This window comes from Bombus vancouverensis, chromosome 3, assembly GCF_051014615.1.
Source record: "Bombus vancouverensis nearcticus chromosome 3, iyBomVanc1_principal, whole genome shotgun sequence".
Taxonomy (NCBI): domain Eukaryota; kingdom Metazoa; phylum Arthropoda; class Insecta; order Hymenoptera; family Apidae; genus Bombus; species Bombus vancouverensis.
Genome location: NC_134913.1, coordinates 7,197,295 through 7,221,195, shown reverse-complemented (window position 1 = coordinate 7,221,195; position 23,901 = coordinate 7,197,295). Strand labels below are relative to the sequence as shown.

The 23,901-nt window shown below is 33.8% G+C and overlaps 1 protein-coding gene across 3 annotated transcripts in view; it reads right to left on the bottom strand.

The window, feature by feature from the left end:
• Positions 1-23,901, bottom strand: part of Dh44-R1 (Diuretic hormone 44 receptor 1) — a 76,346-nt gene that overhangs the window by 14,478 nt on the left and 37,967 nt on the right. The window lies entirely within an intron of this gene.

Sequence of the window (23,901 nt, the reverse complement as noted above, 5' to 3'; positions counted from 1 at the left end):
GTTGCAGAAATGATCTGTATTATTAGTTCACGTGTCATTGAAATATTCAAGTTGTATTCAAATCGTTGTATTTACATTTCATATCTTTTGTGTGTACTCGGTATTTTTTCAAAATAATTCTTTAAGTACACGATTCTTTTAAAATATCGCGTCTTTCGTCGACGTAACTTCCACACGATTTAGCGTACAACTACAAATTTGAAAAGAAGACTAACAAAGCGTGATTCTCTCTTTTAAATATCACTTAAGTGTATAAAAATCCGCAGCCTTTCGTTTCCTATAATATAAATGTGATACTCCAACGGCGACGCCTTTCGACTTTTAAGAGTTAAATATAAATGCGATAAGCTCGGTGACTACGTGCCCAGCGGTTGAAATCGACAGATTTTCGAGGCAATAACGCTGATATTTGCGGAACTGCAACGAATGTCGGTCGCCTGGCATTATTCACGATCGCCAAAAGAAAGTGCTTGCATTAGTCGATAAGACTATGGAAGAAAGGTCATTCGCGAAAGAGCATGCAAACGAGTTTCTTAATTTACACGAGTTACGGGGTCTTCGCCGTTCTTTCGAGTCGATAATTAATGAACGACAGCTACTTCGTCACGCTACGACGAATTTAACGTTGCGTTTTATTCAGTCTGCCTATATTTAAGTTTCCACGTTAACGCCGTGAATTAATTATCGAGGCCTTTCTGAATACTGTCAAAGTAATTTCCAGCGTGAGCCTTGACAAAGCCTTTAAAATCACCATGGCTAACGTTAGGTTAATCAAATTTTCATTCATTCATATTGTAAAGTCTGTTGGGATAGTAAATTTCTTCGTTAAATTCTAAGTAAAAATATTAATTTACTACTGAGTTTCTAAGTTAAGGATAAATCACAAAGCTCCATCGATCTGCAATTTTTGATTTGTATTCGTTTTGGAAGAAAGAATGTCGAAATCATAAAACGAATCCTTGCCTTTAAGAGCAATGATTCTTAAAAGCCTGCAACGAGGAAGTTTGTATTTAATAAACGGGAACGAGTGTAATACGTTTAGTAATTAAAATGCGAGCAATCCTTAACCGTCTGCAACCAAGTTCTGTGATTAATGAAAAGGAAAAGTCGGGTGAGAAGACTTATCGGGATTGTGTTTCAACATTTGACGGTTAAATGCCGGGCAAATATACTTTGGACGCTTGCAGAAAGCGTCGTAATTGTAGAGGAATGGAAGTTTAATCGTACGAAAGCAAACTCGAAGCGCTTTCGTTATTACTTTATGGGACATCTTACCATTTACAAATTAAAATTTAAAATCGGTTTCGCAACTTAATTATGAAACATTTAATGCGACGAGGATTGGACAAACTATCGTATCTATTAAGTACAACACCGACTAAATTATTTATTCGTAAATAATCGTGTCCTAGAATATAAATGTTTAATTCTACTTTCTTAAATATCGTAGGTACCTACTTATAAGCTTTCGCTCTGCAAATATTCCCACTCTTTTTCCACGACACCTTGTACAACGCAGGGTTACATTACTGCAAAACAACACGCAGGAACATTCGACAAAACACGAAAGTTCACTTCAGCCGAAGCAGCTGCTAATAAAACACAAAATTAAGTTTCTTCCGGTCGCGCATCGCAAACTCCGTGCAACGTTTGTTTTCTCTCTTTGTTACGCGACGACATATCGCATTTGTGGCAAACTGCGATTTCCACGTGAGTTTCGAAAAACACAAAGCGCATCGTATTCCGATTTCTTTCGTCGAAAAAATGCCGATCGATGGGAAAACGCGATACGTTGAAAAACTGAATCTGCCACACTGGCGCGAACTAATTCATCGCGATTCCATTCTCGATTATCTGTTTTGTGTACGCGCGACAATCGCCGGTGCATCGATTTTCACTGGAGTATTTCCGGATCTCGTCGGACAAAAGAACGGTCCAGTAACAACGTTCGAACGAAAAATACTATTGCCTACGCTACGGTCAATTTGGATTTTTTCCCTTTACTTTGTTCCTTTGTTTTTAATTTTTTTTCTTTAGTTTTATCGCATATTCGAAAAGTTGGTAACGAATACTTTATGAAAAATTTGATCGAATGCTATAATTGCATTAACGATATAATTATGAGAAATTCAGGTCGTGCGATTTCTAGATTGCGCGTGAAATTTTCAAAACTGTTGCTTTTCTCGTCGATGAAATATAAAAGTGTCGGATAAACTGTCAGGTAGAATGGTTTACTGGAAATACACGTCATACGTTGTAGTTTGCTCTGTACACAATGGAAAGTGGAGGATAGCATTCATGTATTAGATTGGATACCTCAGTTACTATGTAGACGTGAATCCAATCGAAAATTGCTTGGGGATACGCGAAGCTCCGGCTTAGAGAAAATTGTTTGCCGAGAATCGAATAATTAACGAGACAGATATGATTGATATGCAAATAGGATATAACATGGAAATGATTTGATTGTGTGGGGCTAGTTTAGATAACCATAGTGGCTCAAGAAATTATTTGAACATTCATACCGAAAGTTCGATATCTAACTATCATCTAAACATTCTTCTTATACGAATATATCTACCTCCAAAATAAGAAATTAACACTATGAAAATGTTAAAAGAATATCGTAGAAACATCGTTACATTGAAAAATATTTTTGAAAGTTTACAGACTAACGAGAAAACAAATGCTGAATTCATTAAATTGCGAAAAGGTAGGATATGGTCTGTGTGGCAAGAATGAGAATGGAAGATGTTAGTAGAGCGTATGTAATGCGAAGCAACATCGTGTTCCTTTATAACGATGTATTTCGTATAATAATCAAATGCGTACGATTTCCATAACATTAGCCTGCAGTCAATGGAAATATCCGTGTGGCTATTTATAGTGTTTCGTGAAATAGGATTTTCAAGTCTTCGAGGAAACATGACCATTATAACGCAGTATTTTAAAAAATACTGTTTACATAATTTCATGCCTTTCATGCCTTATTTATACGTATTGCAGACGTCAATATATTTTAATAATTGCGATAAAATTTATTTCTCTACAAGAACGGAATAGAAATATAATAAAATTTTGGTCATTTATTAAAATGTTGAATTTTCTAAATAATTTATATATTATAATTTTATATATAATATATATTGTCCTTAATATTTTATACCTTAATTTATATTTTATATTTATATTTAAAGTTCTACAAATCTATATAAAAACTTCTAATTAAATTTTATAAAAATTGTGTAGTAGAAAACGTAGAACAAGTTAACATTTTTTAGAAAAATATAACGACATGAAAAAATAGCGAGTATAATAGTGGTATTTGAGGGAATCGAACATCGTGTTTTCTACTCTGAACAACGTTTAAAAACAATCGTGTCATTGGGAAATATTTTTCTGCAAGTTTAATTGCTCTCAATTTTGACATCTACGTTGGCGGATGGCAATCGGTACAATATTAAACGATTTCGATCGAGTTGACTGTTCAAACTGATAGTTTGCATCTTATGTATAATAGTTTCGAGTTTCGATCATTCAAATCTGTTCATTTCATCCCGTAAAAAATATGATCAAAGTCTTTTTATTTGGTCTTTAATGTTTAGAACCTTTTTGTAAATATTTGCACAATTTGTTATTCACTTTTTTACGTTTCAAGATTAAAAAAGAAATATAACATACTATTAAAGTTAAAGTGCCTCTCATATAAAAGAAATGGAATCTTTTAATTCTCCAAATAAACGAAACCACCGAGGGACGTAGAACATAACGCAAACCAATTTCAGATAATATCTACATCTTCTAAATTCCTTGCGCGAGTATCGGAATGTGGAACTTGACAATAATTCCACAAATATTTCCAATCTTATACTTAAAATTATTATTATTATTATTTCTAATCGAAATGAACAAAATTCTACGCGTATAAAACACACTACTTTCGCGTTAAAATATTCATATAAAAAATACTTTCACAATTCTTTTATACAATCAAATAATACCTGCTATTATTAGCGAAATTTTACAAGTAGCAAAATATTACACATAAAGTGTATCGAAATGAATAAATTCAGTTTCCTCTATAAAATATTCTAATCATCCTAAAACACATCATTTCAAAACATCTCGTATAAAATATACGAGATCTGAGCCATGAAAAGGACCATTTTCTCTGCAGCGGAGGCAAAGTTTGAAGAGTGCATCGTCTATGGAAAGATATAAAAATATCTTAGTATATAATACCTCTCAGACCATATTATTGGTCCCCTGTGAATTGCCTGATAATAAGATACTTTAACGTCGAAGCGAGTCTGTATCACGATGTACGAGTTATTCTGCTCTGCAGGCAGGTAAATAGGATACAAGCCATATTCCTTTCGTCCTTATTTCTTCCGCTTTTTTCTTCCTCCGCGATGCTTATCTTTATTTTCCTCACGGGTTTCAACTTTCGTTCTTCGTAATTGAAACGCTAATTATGAAGCAGCGAAACGAGCACAGGTCGAGCCAGAAAATTTCCTCTCGTTGGCGGAGGCTTGCCGATTATTTGGCCATAAGTTGGAAAAGTTTGCTGAGAAGGCGGAACAGAGCGTCAACCACGTTCTTATTGTGACGAGATTAATCACCTGGAAATTGTAATCTCCGCTGCTTTCTGCCGGTGACACGAGCAAAATTGTGAAAGTATTTTAACGATTGGACGCAAGTTTCGGATTAAAGATAGCGATGTGCTTACGACACTTTTGTTGATTTATTAAATATCAACGTAACGGTAGCACGTAGTGTCATAAATGAGATTAATAATTTGGATTAAGTAGTCATAACAAGAGCCGGAGTTTTATTACGTCTCGTTTTACCTTTTATTTGAAAATAAGAAAGAATAAAAAGTAGCATTTACGTAGCAGCATAGAGTAGTATAGACGGCGAAAGGAAACAACTCATCTTTCTTCCGATAAAGGCTTATTTTTTTCACTAAAATAATTTGGTACAGTATTATTTATTCTCGTCTTCGTATCTTTTACTTTAAATTGAGCTGTCGGACCAGTTATTTTTAAAGGTATTCTTTAGAAGATTGATACAACTTAAAAAAATCCTTGATGGGTTAATAATGGAAAATATTTTACTTCTTCCAATGTGTAAGTGCGCGTGTGCGTGATATTTCATTTGGTGGTTTTATATAGCAACGTAGAAAACTAAGTTACAATTTTTTCAAGAAAATCTTTGTTTCCTGAAACGATTGTAATCAAATTTAGTAATTATCTTTTATACAATTTTTCTTCTGTGATCCTTAAACAGCCGGTTTCTTGGCTAAATTAAGTTAAACAACTTTTCCGTGTCACAGAGTTGCACGGTTGCTATTATTTTATGTTAAAAAGTGAAAAGAAAGGAAAAGAAGAGGAAACATTTTATGGAGCTAACGATCTCACTTTCGCAGGCATCTTTCTGAAAACTTCAACTTCTTTAAAAGAATATTAATAGAATACCAATTATGGTCCATTGTACATCAGGTACCGCAGAAAAAATCTTCCTTCATAATAATCTTTTATTTCCTTAAGAATAAGATCTTCGATGAAAAAGCCACTGAGATAATGTTAATTATAATAGCCAATTATCTTTTCCTGTATCGGGCTTCTAATTACAAATATTCCTACCACGTACAGTGAAAGTAACGAAATTATTTTACACGATAAGTTTTGTTATAGCAATTAATAACTAAGTATAAGTAAGCTCAGATTACTGACTTACATCTAATGACGATTAAAATCCCCGAATGAGACATCTCGTAGATAAAAAAAGAGAGAGATTATTAAATAAAACAACGTGATATTCTAAAAGGATATGAAACGACATTTTCAATCTATTTTCATACATATTTCGCTTTACTTAGATTTTTAAATATCGCATAACAGCTATTGACATACAAACAAAATTGTAACTTGTAAAACGATTTCCAAACATTAAACTCGAATTTCACTTCGAAAATCATGGAATATGTAATGCAGGAAGATTATTTTATGGCTTAGTCTAGACGCAGACGCTAACATTCGTAATATATCCCAGCTTCAATGCAATCCACCGTTTATAATCCGTAATTCTACATGATCCGGAATAATTCTACAATCTAAGCTCGTCCTGGCATGCGATCGATATTCACGTTGCACGCTTGTATTTCAGAAATACACACCGTCATGTCACGTTAAAACCATAGATTTCCACTTCTCTTTCTCCTTTTATTTCGGTAAAAGATTCACAATCGACGAATACCAAAAAAGATATCGAAGGTTCGTAAGATGAAAGAATAGAGAGAAATCTTTTGTTCAGCTCCCCTTTTGTTTGAGAAGTCAATAAGACTGTATTTTGGAGGAAATCTTCTCGCAATCTTTTTATTTTCGCTCCTCCAAAAGGGGACCAACCGCCTCCTGGGATTTCTGTTTATATTATCACTATTATCCGTAATTGTTTCGATTCGATTTAGTCGTTCTAAATGTGTTAATTAGATTTTTCAGGAACATGGAATCAGGTTTTTAAGGGAAAATATTCGATTTGATTTCTTTGTTCGAAATAAAATTGATCAACGAATAATTTGGGTTTCGTTAAAATAACAATCGTTAATTTGCCAAAAGACTGGATCTAAGAAATAGGCTTATTATCTCTTGATGATTTAATTAACGTTCCATCGTGGATTAACTAAAATAGCCCGTTTTGTCAAAAGTAGAAGCAGTGCTATTGTATGGAAATCGATAATTAAACGCTTCGTATCTATTCAGTTCGTTTTGTATTCTTCTGTTGCCGTTAGAGATCAAATATTTGTCGGCATGGTTGCTGCATTTCAATTGAAACATTTATTGTGCTCTTTGTAAATATTTCCACTTTATTCGGGTAAACGTTCGAGTGCAGTATTTGAACTCTACAATTGAGATTTTCGTCGCGTACAGCTTCTGTTATAGCTGCGAGTTAGGTAACATTCTTTTATGAAAAACCAGATCCATTCAGAATCTTCTCAAAATCCACCTTTTTAATTTCACGTCAAATATTCGATAAGAAAAGAAACCGGTAAAATAAGGCAATCTGATATTTCGTCCACTTTTGTTCTTAGCTTTTGTGAGCCAGCTGGTAAACTTCTCAATGGTAAGCGTATCCGTCAACTTCAGCGTGGTAACGTAATATTACTATTTCATTGAAGTTAGCTTATTCATAGCTGCAGTTGTAATCGTGGCATTTACTTCAGAGGTGAAGGAGGTTCGTGTGCTGGGGGTGAACCAGCTTCTTCTGCATTGAACGATAAGTGGACTGAATGGAGCGGAAGACATTGTCTGTTTAGGATGCGAACTTCGCCAGCCAGTATTCGAGTAGAAATACAGCGTTTAAGAATCCGATCGAAAGCTTGGAGGTCAGAACCACTGTATAATAGTACGCTTCGCGTCGATATTTCATGGGATGATAAAATTGAAAAGCAAGATCAAGGAGAATTTTATTTTTTGGTATTAACTAAAATTGAAGAGTAAAAAATAAAACCAGTAAAAGATCAATACTGTACCAAATTAATAACTACAATTTCACCGAAACTTCAATCGACATCAATGAATTTCCCGAAATACAATCACATTTTATTAAGCACCCATTCAAAATTGTCGATAAATCATCGTGAGTCTTTGACGTAATGGAAAAGTCTTCAAAGCCCTCTCTACGTGTTTATCAACTTCGATTTCATAAAAATCCGCTGTGATCGATACAGCTTGGCTGTTCGGGCCGTTCGATTCGAGGATTTACGATCCCATCACATATTCAACGTCTTCGGAGGAAGCTATTTTCATAAAATTTACAGACCCAAAGAACGTCGAGCTTTTGGTAGCCAGCTAAGTCTGTCAAGTTAAAATTATGCATTAAAATTATATCCGACCGCGCCCTCGGGTTCAAGGGGAACGTAATGAGTTGTTCATCCTTATCGTCCGCTCCTGCTCCTCTATAAATCTAAAAATCCTGTAGTTTAGTTTGGGGAGCAGAAAACCGCGTCCATAGATTATTCGTACCACAACAATTACGTCGAAATAGGCAGGGTATGATATTTGACTTTTCGTTGGCGAGCCGCTGATCGTTCATTCGATTAATTACAATCTCATTGGCTGTCGCTAATTCGACGTATACGAAACTTAACGAGATTCGATATGACTGATGGATACTTTATAATTAGATGTGCCGATGAGAGGTGTATTTATTGTTGACTATTTCGCGTGTTCGGATTATCAGATGTTAATGGCTTCGGGATCAGAATAGCGCGTTCATATGCATTTTAACGGGTTTGCCGAGGAATTAGAAAATGTATATTACTGCTCATCCGGATTTGATCGATGTGTATGTATTAATGCGTGAATTTTATGAGAGTGCAGAAAGATAAGAGCAATTTGATAATTAACGGCATAACGCTCGCTATATTTCTTATCGAATTGCCAGAATATAAACACAAATTAGCCATTATAAAAGCCACTACTAACATTCGACGTCTTTTTGTCAGTGTAGAAGACGCTTCTTCATCTGACTTTTAAGTCAGAGAAATTAAAGTAAAGAATTTGTCAAGCAACAAAATACTTTCGTAAGATCAGGCAATTGTACGCTAAAGATATTTTTCATGCGTTAAAATCCTTTGTACCTAACATCCTTAAAACTAAAGACATAAAAAATCGAGACTCGCAGTAAGATTAAAATCCGCCGGTTACTTTAACTAACTAAAACATTACAACTGTCCGTCTAGATCGGCGGAATTGCGTCGACCTCGGTAATGATCGATCTGGAACGAAGTGCGCTAACTTCCGTCGATGACGGCGGAACCTTTCATTTCTCTAGTTCAGAGACGATTCTCCGAACTCGTTTAATTTCCAAGTGATGGAAGAGGGCCACGGTCCAAGGCTAGCTTTATCGTTCCATCTCAAACATTCCGGGAACGTCAAAATGAAGTTACGCGACTCGAGATTGCTCACTCGTGCGTACGTGCACGATCATCATTGTTTGACAACGTAAATGTCCGGCCGTGCAACGTTCGCTGTAATTAACTAGAGTTCTTGTTGCCAACCTGACAATTGATGTGTCCGTCGTTAGATATGAAAGCGAGAAAATGCTTGGAAATGAAATTTGTATGCTACCATGTGAAAGATATAGGGAAAATCTGAGAAATAGAAGAATGATAAAAATCATTTTTATTCTATTAATCGTTTATTTACGTCCACTTTGTATGTGTTATCGTTTAAAAGTTTCAATAGCACCGTAATGTGACACAACCGATTATATTCGTTGGATTTGAAAGGAATCTGAAGATGTATATAGAAATTGCAAGAAATGTTGCAGAAATAGTTTAATTGGATTAAATGAAAGGGAAAATGTATTCTGTCGTTGAAAAAAGGGAAAAGAAGAAGAAGAGAAAAATAGGACACAGGAGAAATAAATAGGGATGAAATGGCGCGAAGAAAAGATGATTTTTGTATGTATATCGTCGAGGTAGTTTTATTTTCGTCCGATTACAAGTGGATATACACGCCATTTCTCTAGGGTCTGACTACACTAGTCCATCTACTACTTGCCACAGAGCGGTCACATGTTGCCTTGTACCATTTATTTCACTCTAACGTATAATCGAATGTTAACCATACAACGATGGTTAATATCGCCAATAACACTCTCTAGAAGTTGCGTTGAAAATGCTTACTTTCTGATAAGAGAGCGAACGTTGTAAGTTTTTCAACTTCGATGTTATGTTATGAGGATAAGTTTCTATTGGTTGGCACACCCTGCGATCTTAAATTGGTAATTCATTAAGTTAATTGAGATGAAAGTTTATTTGTTAAACTTGTCTATTTGATATTAATCTTTGTAAAATAGTTTTTCATGTACATAGGTAAGAGCGCAGTTATTCGACTATCTAAACAACATGTGCCGTAACCAGTTCGGATAATCAAGAGTCTATTTGAATATGCATGTAATTAATTAAACAACTATTATGCTGAATTTATAGTAAAACATTAAAATCATTCTCCAACATACAGGGTTTCTTACTACTATACGATTTGTTTGATGAACGAAAAATCCAGATAAAAGACAAAGGTAAATTTACACGAATAAAGCCTAAAGCTCAGATCATTTTGTTTATTGAAAGAATATAAAGCAGAGTAATTGTCTGTTTATGTACCATTAGGTTCAAACGGATGCTTAACATAATGATCGGACATGCTAAAGATCACGACAACGACCGAGTTTACGACAAAAACTTGATTTCTCCACTCATTCTCAAGTTTAAGATTCGAAGAAATTTGAATGTCAATAACAATTCATAGAAACACAATTGTTTTTAATGATACAAAAAATATATTTTTTGCAATTCTCTTCACGTAAGAAACATAACTATTATTATTACTCAACCACTTATTGCTACTTTGTTTGAATCCCCTTAAATATCACTTAAATTAAATTTATATAAAAATTTGAAATTACTTATTCGGAATCCGATCTTGTTACTAATAAGAATTGCCTTCGACTTTCCTTTTTTCAGTTTATAACTCAGTGTTGACTACGAAGATTATTAGCCACAGCACCTAATTTTCTCTGTAATTTCCGTCCATTATATTTAATCATCTCGAAATTCGTTATAGGCAGAGACACGATGGAAATTTATCGACACGCCTGTCCGTTGTAGCCGTAGCCTGTGGGTCTAATGCACGTTAATCGGTGCTATCTGGCAAGCTGCGAATGTTATGGGATATTTCATCCATGTTGAAATTCGATTATCTCTTTCACGTTCCAGCCATTAGCTATTTATTGCCTTTTACATTTGTTGCTTTTTACGTCTCGTCGCAAGAAAAATGAAAAAATCAACCGAGTGTAATTGCACTGTCTTAGGATGCACTATTAATCGAATTACGCTACCTGACATTTCCATACGTAATCACGAGATTGTTGTTAATGCAATGTTCTTGCTTTCAAACGAAGATGATGCTCGTTATGTAAACACGTTGATAATATGACCAATTCATGCGGATTCTTCGTCGTCTAAGGAGGTTAATCAAGAATTAGTCTAATTTCAGATTTCGCTGAATTCAAATTGCTTTGAAAGGTTCGTAATTTTGAATGCAAATGCTTTCTGGCGGAGTCGATGCGACTGATATTTTAGTTTTGGAAATATCGACATATACGAGAAAGCACTCGTATTATACACGTTCGACCTTTTAAATATTCGAATTTTTATGCAATTGGATTTAATAACTTCGGCAGTTATATAGCCTTATGTTTCGATAATTAAATGAACCAATTATCATTGATTATTAATTGCGTAATTTTGATTAAACCATATTATCGTAGTATATTAATTTTATAATATTAATTCTTAACAATTACTAGAATTAATAATTCTTGAATTAGTAAATTTGGAAATTAGATTTTACAATTTTCAGACTTTCGAATCCCCAAACACAAACTTTCAATTCTTTCCTCCCAGAAAATATAAATTTTTCTCTGTTCGCTAAAAATAAATCGTTGCTCCACCGAACCGGCGAAATGAAACTCTTTTCGCTAATATTACTTTCCTCGAAAGTTCTTATCTGACGATCCGTTACATTATTAACCTGAATGCATTCTAAGAATCTGAAAGCATTTTGAATTTTTTTACTCTTCGTGCTAATGGACAGCAACGTTGTTCCACGAATTCCACTGAATCTCTCTGACCGACTAACAACCATTGTCATTAGTTTCGTGGAAAACTTGAATAACAGACTCTTTAAAGAGACTGTTCCGTGGTTTGAGTGGCGTGCGCTAGAGACATTTATACTTCGTCAAGTGCGACGAAGATAATTCAGCTTATGAAACAAAGCTCTTTGCATTCAAGCTATTCAACAATATAGTCCCCCTTATTTCATGTTGGAACAATGACCTGTGTTCGAGACTTTGGTTATCCAGACGTCGTTGTCATAGATTGTTCATCTGTTTAATTACATTTTTCACGACAATGCTATTTACGAGGAATATTATTTACTTACGACAGAAATATATTCGAGTTCATTTGCAGACACCTTTAGACAAATCTTTTTATTAATTTGTTACTTAATAGTTATTTATAAGATTACTTTGAAAGGATATAATTTTCATTTTGTACTACAGCTCTGGTTTTTAACTTTACTTTGTTATTAAATAAGTTTTGAAGTTCGATATTTAATTGATTCACACAGATTTAGTTTTGTATATTTTGTATTTCACCACCATGTACAGCCATTACAACACACCGGATACTCTCTGATAATTAACACGTGGCGGAGGCGAAAACAAAAGTGTGTCGTTAGAAGTCGTACCAACTTTGCATGTAGAAACTAGTGATCATACCAACCTAACATTTTCCTCAACATACTTTATATCGGAAGAGAATTATTTTATAGATACTATATGTTTCCCGATTTAATATTAATCTCTGTCTGTACTAAATCATTACTAAATCATTGCACTAAATCATTTTGTGTCAACCATGTAGGATATTCATTTCAGTTCTAAATGTCAAAATATTCCTATAATTTATACAATTTCATTAGGAAATTGTATTCGACATTGATATGTATAGATTACGTAGAAAGGTGTGAATCGATAGCATATTTCTCGCATGATGGCATCCCTGCGTCCGATTAATGAATTTCATTTTCGTCGGAGAAAAAATTCCCAGAGAGGATTACCACTCGATAGAATTATAACAAATCGGATTATCATGTCACCGACATGACAATCCGACACGGACTTAATATCAACACTCGGATAAAGTATCAATTCGATCGAATTCCATGCCGGCGATAAAACTAATTAAATCGATTTCAAATTTTTCTGTGCCATTGAATTTAATAACCGGCTGTTATATAGCCTTGTGTCTCGATAATTAAATGAAGCAATTATCATTGATTATTAATTGCGTAATTTTGATTAAATCACATTATCGTAGAATATTAATTTTATAATATTAATTTTTAACAATTATTAAAATTAACAATTCTTGAATTAGTAAGTATGCACATAATTCCTGTATGTCCATGAATGATTAATTATACATATTCATAATATTGGTATACATTTCCAGGTCATGAATATAAGCGGATTCTTGATAATAATTAATCAATTTATACATTATATATAACTATATATGATTAGATATTATTTCATAATTTTCTATGTACATTCGCTTCTATCGAATAAGAACACGAAAATATCTCTTACGATAGAAATTAATAAAATGACGTCTTGCTGATATAATGGACATTAGATTTTCATCAGTTACGTATTCGTATCTCTTCGTGAAATGCATTTTCCGCGTACAGGAAGTTTCTACTTCCTTTCTCACGTCCTCTAAATTTCTACAGAACAGTCAGTCAACTGCAATCTACAAACCGTTCAAGAGTCCCAGACTGCAACTACCTCTTCAACAAACCAATCCCAGCAATGCAGAAGTTATAAACCTCCGAATTTAGTTAGAACTTGACATCCATCACGTTTACTAGTATTTAGCTCCCTTACTTTATATATCTATTTAATGGAAAGGCTTTAAAGGATTTGCATACAACGAGAGATTGAGTATAACTCTTGTGGATATCAACGACTGGAGTAAAGTCAAAATTTGCATGGTCATCTATCTGGATTCTACGAGTATTAATTTTAAGGATAATGTTAAAATATATATTAGGTGTACAAATGAATAACGAAATTATAAATAAATGAGAATAGAAGATTCAGCGAAACTCTCGAAGTTTATTTAAAAAGAAATACTGTAAGTTGTTCAAAGTGTATTCGTCGTTACTGTTTAGAACTTTATGTCATCTATTTGGTAAACTATTGCGTCCTTAGACAAAATACAATCGTGCGGGCACTGACAAAGGAGAACGTTCTGTGAAATTGCTGCGGGGCAACGCGAGATCACACATTGCTTCTACGACAAAGGACATCATAACGAGTCTTGTTTCAGACGTCTCGCAGCAGCCAGCTTATTCACTAGACATTACTACTTCGGAGCACCTGTTCCGATCGATGCAACACACTTTACCCTATACTTGCAATTAGTGAATGTGATACAAAAATCACTTGAAGATTAGATCTTGTTTAAATACACAGCATTTTTCCGTGGTGGAATTCAACTCTTGCCTGATAGACGGTTTTAAGTCGTAGGAAACAACAGCAAATACTCTGACTGCATCGCTTGCAGTATTTTTTTTGTATTTGTTTTTAAATAAACTTTGAGTTTCGCTAAAGAATTTGAATTATTCACTTGCACAGTTAATATAATCGTATTCTAATAACATTATTATAATAATTATTATTGATCTAATGTTCACAGTAAAAGTCAAATAACATTACAAAAGTTAAATGAGATCAGTTACAGCAAATAGCTAACGCATCAGACAGGCAAAATACAAATAAACTACATTCTTTAATCTTATTTTCTTAAAACCAAATCTCAATCTATCTTTTTGTATGGTAGATTCAACGAACGCTTCGTCTTTTCATCTTCGCAAAATTAACTTTTAATTTCCGTCTACGCCCATTCTCCGACCGTAATTAAGTAACAATTTCAAGTTCTTTTCTTTAATCGAGCGGAGAAATGCCAAGACAGAATCACATCGAAAGAGTTATTTTTACCGCTATGTTGATTTCCAGTGCCATCAACATTTTCATGACACCAAGTCGCTTGATTCGTCCTATTACAGTTACTTCTGTAATAGTGTTGATAATTTGTTAATAATTTTCCATCAAGTTTTGGTCGTTTTACGTGGAATCTCTGCTCGTTTAGCTCCTTTGAACATTAATTGGTTTTCTGTTTTCTATTTATTTTTCTACCAATTCTGAGAATATAATTACCAATATAAGTAAAAAGCAAAAAAAAAAAAAAATGTTATATGAAATTATTTCATATGAAATAAAAGTAACAAAATAATTGAAACGATTCATCGTTTCAAATTGTTATCTTTTTCTGTTCTTATTTGAAATAAAATTTTTTCTAAAAAGTATGATTTTTGTTGAAACTTTTTCGCAAAATCGTTCACTGTTTTATTTGTTTCGCTGAAAAGAAAATTCTTCGTCTCTTTAGGGAAAGCCAGGAAAATTCTACACATAACAGAACTTTGCATCAAGATGAGATGCTTTCTAGTGTTTTCCAAGAGCGTGCAGTTCGTTTACTGTAGATGACGAACAAAATTCAACTTCTTTTAAAACTGTCATGCCTAAGACGATGGTAATAATCGATTTACATCGGCAAACACTTTAGCAGCATGATGTATCGAATCTGATTAGCAAGTAGAAACATTGTAAATGTGTAAAATTGAAATATGAAAGAATATATTAAAATATATTGAACACCACATTTCTATTAAATTTGTGCGTCCAATTTATCTATTATACAAAAATTTAGAGAGTTAATTATAACATTAGATGTTTGACTAATAAGCATGAATTTTTAATTTTAATTTTCTATTTAGTATTACAGACTATTTTAATTCCTTTCTAATTCATTTCCTTAAGCGACACTCCATTCAATTAACATTACGTTATGCAGTAATTGAAACCTTAGCATGATTACTTCCTTGTGGATGGATCCTGGAAATTGATATCGTTTTCCAAAGTTTATTCTACGTAAAACGATACTAAACTAAAAGCCAAATTCCTGATATTTCAAATATTCCCGATTTATTGTAGTAATCTATATATTCTATATTAAAATCTTGTTAAAAACATTACTAGAATTTTCAAGTAGATAATCCAAAAAATGCCTCTCGAAATGCAATAAAATGGAACGAATGAATTATTTCTGAGAAAAATAGAACAACAGAATAATGTTAAAGACGAATAAAATATTGATTATTTGTATTGCATAATATGAATAAAATTAAATTAACTCCCTACGATATTAGTTAGAATATTAATTATCAGAATAACGTAACTCTGGATAACTGGGAGAACAACCATCTACGTACCATATGTCAACAGTTAACCATCCAATATCCTTTAATTATTCTAAAAATTTAATTATTCTATACAATATTTGATATTCTGATTACTTTCATACTATCTTACTTGTTCTTGTACATTATTGTACTTGTATCTCAGTTAATCTACAATTGAAGATCACACGAGAAAAATATGACAAGTCTAACTTGCTAATAAAATTTATCGCTAATGAAAATTCTCCCCATAAAACGATCAACCGTGTACGGTTCTTGCGTGGTTATCGCGATAGAGAATTGTGTAAATCCGGTCTAGCGAAAGTCAGATATTTCACGATTTTATTCAGAACCATTTAATGTCTCCTTATGAATTCACAACGTTAGAAACGCTGTTCTAAAAGGATCGTGCAATTCATTCCACGGTAAAGTTTGAACAAAGAAAAGCGAATAAACATCGATACGCGAACTGTTTGTTACAATTCCGGACAGGAATTGTTGCGTTATAAAAGCATCGGTGAAAGGGGAATTATTATGTCGAATCATTGTTTCTTGGTAAACTTGTTGCATTCTTTCATCGTACGAGTAATTCTATTTGCACACCAGGTTGAAAGACACGAATTTAATATAGAAAGACTAATGGCATTAAGTGCATTATGATATTATATTTCTGAGAACACTGGAATGATCGAAGAATATTAGAAACGACGAGTTTATCGATTATTTGTATGGAATAAAAACTTATCTAGTATTCTGTACTTGAAAAGAAAGAAAATCATCAATAACAGTATCTATGATCTTTCTATGTAATATCGGTTACGTAACTTCATCGAAATTCTAGCAAGTTTCTTGTTGCGATCTTCGCGATTGCTTCTATAGCAGTATCTATGCGTTCTATCAGCTAATAAATTTTCCCGTACAACCTGGTCGCGTTAATTATCGCGCACCTCGTCGTCTGATATCGGCAACCAATATTTGAGTTTCTCTAACCAAACTGTCGCTAATTTTGTCGTTCATGGCAGAGCTAACTTCGTGGGTAGCTCTCCTGTTAATAGACAGAGTTTGATGGTCATATTGTTCCCTACCACGGATATCCAGAACAGTAATTAACGAGCTGCGTTGCTTCCTTTGTTATTTTCTAGCCATATTATTGTTCCTATATTATTTTGTAGCACGCTTTCGACATGCAATCGTTTGTAGCGAAATAATTTATAAAATTCAGTTTTCGGTCGCAGATTTAAAGAGATACGAAGAGAGAATGAGAGTTTCAATGGACTGTTATACCACTTCTTCTTGAAGTTCCGAGGATTCTACTATGTGGAAATATTTAAATCGGTTAGTTCTGAATCGCGAAATAGTTCTGAATATTTAATGGTGGACTTTGCTGAAAGTAAGCAAGTCCCTTTTTATTCGATAGGTTACCTTTAAGATCAATTTTTATGGATGTTGCGTTACCAACAATTTTTTAAATATGTCACTCTTCCAGTAGATCGATCATAATACGTTAGTCACGTTATTTACGTGGTTTGAAAGATCGGAAAGCGTATACTATTCTAAAATCTCTGGAACAAAGGAAGCCATTGTTAAATAGTTGACTCTATGTGCATTCGTGAGAGATCGCAAAGCGAGCGTAAAGGTAACACAAGTATTTAGGAAAAACGTTGTTCCAACTGCAAAGCGAGAAATTACGTGTTTGTTCAACCTACTCTCGTGTAAGATGTTATTGTTTCATTCAAAAAGCCTTTCCACAATGCCCTTAATACCTATTCATCCTATTATCTTCGTTTTACGAACGTTCAAATATAGGTAGTTACAAAAACATGGTAGTTACGTTAGATATTCGATATATTTTGCGTAAAATTTACGTTACATTTTGAAATAAGATTTGAACGAAAAGATGCTTCAATTACGCCACTCCTTTCGTACATTCCTCAAGTATCAACATTATGTTATCTAATTGCGTGATATCAACCGGGGTCATAAATTTCTTCGAGTCACGTGCATTCGTTTTAATTATCTTCTTCTACGCAGTGGTCGTGTGTCATCGTTGAAAGTATCCAAATACCACGAATATGGTCGTAGCTTCTCTCTTAACGTGGACGTGCGAAATTGTATTTACGATGTACTGTATCATGCGATACTACATGTACACATAATAAATGGGAGGAAAAAACATCTTGTTCTTTAGTTTCGCTACTGTTGTCACATCTGTTACTTTGGCGAGCAAATTTCGCAAAACCACAACGAAGGAAAATAAAGAAGAAGCGTACAAATGCGTAGAACAAAAATGCAAAGAATATTATAATATAACATACGGTATAATATAATACAAAACATACAAAAACAGGACGTTTGTTATGATATAGTATTTGTCTCGTTTCTTTCAATCGTGTTCATAATACGAAATATGAATCTGCATGCATATCCAATTTAATAATTACAAGTTAAATACAGTTGTATTTTATATAAGAATTTTTCCTATTTATACGTTTGCCATTTTACGACTCGGTCATACCAATTCAAGGTTAACTAAGCAATTGTTTCGCATTCTATCGTTTAAATATTCAAATAAGTTTCCATGTAGATAAGGTGCAATACCGAGAAAGCAAATATTATCATATCCTTACAATTATTGAATATTGTTCGAACAATGTCAAACAGTTTAATTTCCCGATCGATACAAATCTGTTTGGGAATCGCTTTATTCAAACAAACGTGATTTCCGAATACACGGCTGTTTCGGGTATATCCAGTCACCATTTCCCGAAATTATTCCTCATTTGCTATGCAACGAAGGCAACAGAACCGTCACAATCCGCTAAAGTAGATAGTATTTGCGTGTGTTGGCCGGTAACACGTACGAAGGCACGTAGCTGCCGTTCCATTTCGATTCAGATCAACGACCAAGAAGGGAGAGAAAGAGAAAGATAGGTGCGAAAAAGCGATAGAACGCTTTCGATACGCCTGACACGATCTGATCCGTAATAAATCGGTCGTGAATGGATGTTCAATGCGAGAATCGATTATTCTACTGGTTACAATTCTTCTTTTTAATCCCATTTATTCCTGGATGTAATACGTCTCCATTAATCAAGGGCAAGATTTAGCCGAAGATATCGTGCGTTTGAGAAATGGATTTAGGATCCTTTTAATTTTATTATGACTCTGAATCGAGCGAACGATTAAAAAATAGGTCAAAATACACGGAGAAACGAATGGAAAATGGAAAATAATATTCATCACCGATTAACTCTATATTGAAGATATGGGATATAAAGTGTCTTCGCTGATTAAGAGCAAAGCTTATCTGAAGATTATGGGATGGGTTACTCTGCGCGAAGAAACGAGTCGAAAATTTATAATTCTTTTATATACGCAGATAAAACTTAATTTTCAGACGAGTTGACGTCGAAGATCGAGATCTAGATGTACATTGGGTCTAAAAAATTCTCGTTAATCAAGGGAACAATTTAGCTGAAAATGCGCTCGAGGAATGGTTTGATGATTTTTCAGCTTTTTGTACGGAGTGAAGAAAGTTCCTTTCAAGTTTTAAGTGCACTCGATCAATCCCACCCTTCCCGATATTGATTTCTTTGAATAAAAAGTTTCGCACAAAAGAATATTATATACTTATCTTCGACTCACCTTTTTACGTAAATTCGCTTCTTTTCAGACACGCCCCGCAAGCGCGGCTTTAGGAATCTGATGTCAGGCAATTTGATTTAGTCTTTGTTTTATGACTAAATTGACCTCATTTTCTCGAAACGTTTTCGATTGTTCTATAAATCGACTATATCCATAGATCAATAAACACGAAACACATCGAAACGCAATTTCGCTATAAATCTATCAATTTCAGACTACGAGTGTCCTTGAATCAAGTACACTCGAATATCTGGATTCGAGGCATGTTCGAAGTATTTTTCGGACGATGATTTGGGCGATGTGGACTTGATCTCAAAAAGCAATTGTCAGTGTCGTATCGGAAACGAATTTCCGACGATGTGGTGTTATTCATGGCCGGTTATTCTCCAGACTTACGTTTCATCGACGCGTAGATTTCGAATGATCGAGTGCCGTTTTCCCTTTCGCGGATTGGAGAAGTTGAAATATGTTGCGAAGCATACACGTACATCGATTTGAAAATTTCATACCGTGAGTTTGATTTCTATTTTAAGAACGTTGATCTAACGCCATAAAAACTATATTTAATAATAAGATAATAATACGAGTAGCAATTTTACTCGAGACTTTCACTTGTCATTTTTTCAAACAATAACTTTTCATTTGCCAACTTCTTATTAGCTGTGACTCTTTAGCGAGAACCAATAGCAGAAACTGGCACTCGCATAAATCCTCGTGCGTATATATATTTCTTCGTAACAATAATCTAAAAAGAATCGAATCAATGCAATTTCGTGGAATTTATTTTCTTTGAAAATCAACACGCGTATGTGGTATGTGAGTGGGCTGCTTTACAAGACCTTTCCTGTACATGTTCGCCATTAACAACTTATCTTCTTGTTTTTACAACTGCCATTTCAATGAAAGGTCAGCGAATTTCTTCCCATTGCAGAGTTCACTTGGGCAACTTTATACTCGACTGTTGGCGTAGAAATCGCCAATCACGATGGTGTTACTTTTTCTCGACGAACAACAGGGAATAGAGGTAAAAAGGAAAGGAGAAGGAGGAAAAGAACGGGCAAACTCGCATGAAAAATACCTCTGTTAGGGGAAAAAAGGGATACCGATATACATATAAATCGCAGAGAATATCGTTCGACGTGCCACGGTGAACACGATCCGTTTTTTCGACGGCGAAACGCGCTTCGCGATTACATCCGCTGGAAGATGACATTGTATCTCACTCAGTTTCGATGTCATTAACCGGAAATTAACGTCGGAGAGAAAGCCGAGCGTCGATTTTTTATTGTACGATATTTATTCCTTGAGCGTTTTGGTGAAAGAATGTCGATCGATGAGAAAAAAAAGAAAACCCTGACTTTACGTTTGTAATAATTTATTCAATGATTATTACAGAACTTTTATATTCGTTACAGATAACCTTTAAACATATTAAAAATAATATTTCATTTTATATTCTGTACAGTAAACAACTTTGTAAAACTCTCTCTCTCTCTCCTTTGTACGTTTCATAATTTCTTTTTTAATTTTCAGTCTAAGTAAGTAAACACCAATGATCGATAAAAAATATCATTAACCTACCAAAAGCTCTTTCCGCGTATCAGCACTTATAATCCATCAAATACAACAAATCTAATAAAAGCTATCTTCCTTACGAACTTTAAACAAGACACTGTAATTACGGAAATCCTATTTAACTAGGAAAGACGATATTTCTCGTTCTCGTAAGACAAGCGCGTCATATTTAAAAAACCGTAGAAAATTCCTGGATGGTGTCGCAATTCGCATCGTATTAAACATTTTATTTTTCGAAAAAGGGTATATACGATATTTGTTTACGAACGTCCTGATCAAATTATACTTGAATTATTCGCATTAATATTTTTCGAAATTTTGTTCCTCTATCAAAAACAAAAATATATATATATTTTTATATATATTTCAAAATTCTTCCAAAATTCACGAAAATTACACTTCTGGACTAAAGAACGAAGTAGAAAATATTGTAATGGGCTAATTAACCAAATCGAGGACCGACTCACGGATTATTCTTGTTAAATAAACAAACGGTACTTTACACACGTTCGGAGCTTTAAAAGCTGTAAAGTACGATCAACGATATACCATAGGTGGTTATTCGAGAAATTTTCTCTGGATTTTTCATGATTTTAGACCAAGGTCGATTTCTATTAACGTGTCAAAGCGTTACGTTTTACAATATTTGAACGATTCGTGAAATTTATTGAAGTAGAGTTAAATGGATCGAAAGCGGGCTCACACGTGACGTGTAATCAATTTACTTGTTGCTTCTCTGTGATTTTCTGCGATTAGAAATCGAGTGGAAGGAGATAGGTCGTTTTATTTCTATGATAAGAGTAAAAAGGATTAAATTCTTCAAGTTGTATCTTTTAATAGAAACTTTGTAATCACGATATCTTCTTTTATTTGCTTTTTAGTATATTTGTTTTTATTTGGAAGAATTTTACAATCAATTCTCATTGAGAATTATAAGTAAATTATTCTGGCGCGTTTCTATGCCGTGTGCTTTATAGTATATCATAAAATATTCTGTAATAAATAATAAAAAATAAAAAATAAATAATAACTTTTACTTTGTTCGTTTCAAAGAAGATGATTTACTGAAATATGATTTCAACAGAAGAAAGATCTTCTACTTTGAAAACAAATTAAACATCATACAATTGACTTTTGATTAAATGTTTAATTTACGCGAATAACATATGTAGCTTGCAAACTACCGAGTTTCAGTTGATTATTTTCGATGTTTGACTATTACTTATTTTTAAGTAAGAGGAAGCAAGAAAACAATTTTTATGCAAAATGTAACGAAGATTGAGATTCCGCCTATATAAATATACTTAGGAATCTATAAAGTACAAAACCTAAATCATAATTAACCAAAGATTAACATATAACGTTACAATTAATTGGTACTTTAATCAAATGAACTTAAGACAGAGATAGCTTTTTTACGAAGAAAAAGATCGAAAAGGCAGAGGTTTTTTTTATTCGTTTCAACAGTTTGATAATAATAATTTTCATTTCAGTGTTTCACTGATTATTGAACCTTTTCATTTCTATCTTTATTTCAAGTACTTGTTTTCTCACTACTATTACCTAGGATTTTCAAGAGGGATTTATAGAACACTTATACACTCAATAATAGTTTGCATTAACAAGTAGCATAAATGAAAACTAAAATTAATGATATTTCCTGCATAACGAATAATCGAATAGTGTGTTGCATTTTAATATGCCTTTCATATTTTTCATAATATGTTATTACAATTTTATCATTCTCCTTCGTCTTTAAAAAAAAAGTCACCACGGTATTGTAATTTGCTGTTTTTCCACTTTTACATTATTTCCTTGCGCATTTGCAAGCAAACGGTCTTCAGCTTGCCAATCGAATATTATTCCCAACGCCATTTCTCTGCGAATCCCATGAAAATTAAAATTCAGCCGCACGAAATGAAAACGTCTCCGATTCAAGCTACCTTATCTCCTTCGGAGAATTGTCAATCCTCATTCGTTATCCTGGCTCTTTCATTTCCCCCGAATCTATTTCTATTATCCTTACTTTATTTCTCTGTCTCTTTCATTCCCATTCGTCGCGTCACCTTCAAGAACCTCGTTCGATTGGCCTCGTTCAACGATCTAGCAAGAATTTCCTTTTTGCGGGCTCCTTTGAGTCACGATTAAAGTTCCGTCGTTCTCCCACGAGACTTTTGTCCCAAAGACTCTGCATCGTTTTACCAAGAGAAAGAATCCGCATTCCCTGAACATTTTGAATTTGCAAAATATAATCGCAAAAGAACTTCTTACATTTTGTAAGAGTAACGAAGTTGCGAGGCGAATGTAGCGGCACTCGACAGTAAACTTTCCAACGGTTTCTGTCCCGTGGCTCGCTACACAAAGACCCTATCCTTTGGGCAAAACTTTTGTTTTTATTTGGAAGAATTTTACAATCAATTCTCATTGAGAATTATAAGTAGATTATTCTGGCGTGGTACTATGTCGTGTATAATAAGTATTTATCGTATGTTTGATTTTAGCTGAATCTGATGTTTAAGTCTAGAGGGTAATGTCTTTTTAGCCTGCGGATCTGATCCGTCGTGTCGAGTAATTGAGTAGCTAGTGGGTTTTGGTGGTTGTTAATTCTTATGTTATATCTACTACTGAATTTGGATATTTCTTCTTTAACTGTAGGTATCTTAAGGTCGTGTTGTATTGTTTCTGCATCTGTCGTACATGGTGATGTGCATCTATTAAGGATCTTAGAGTTTCTGATTGGAATCGT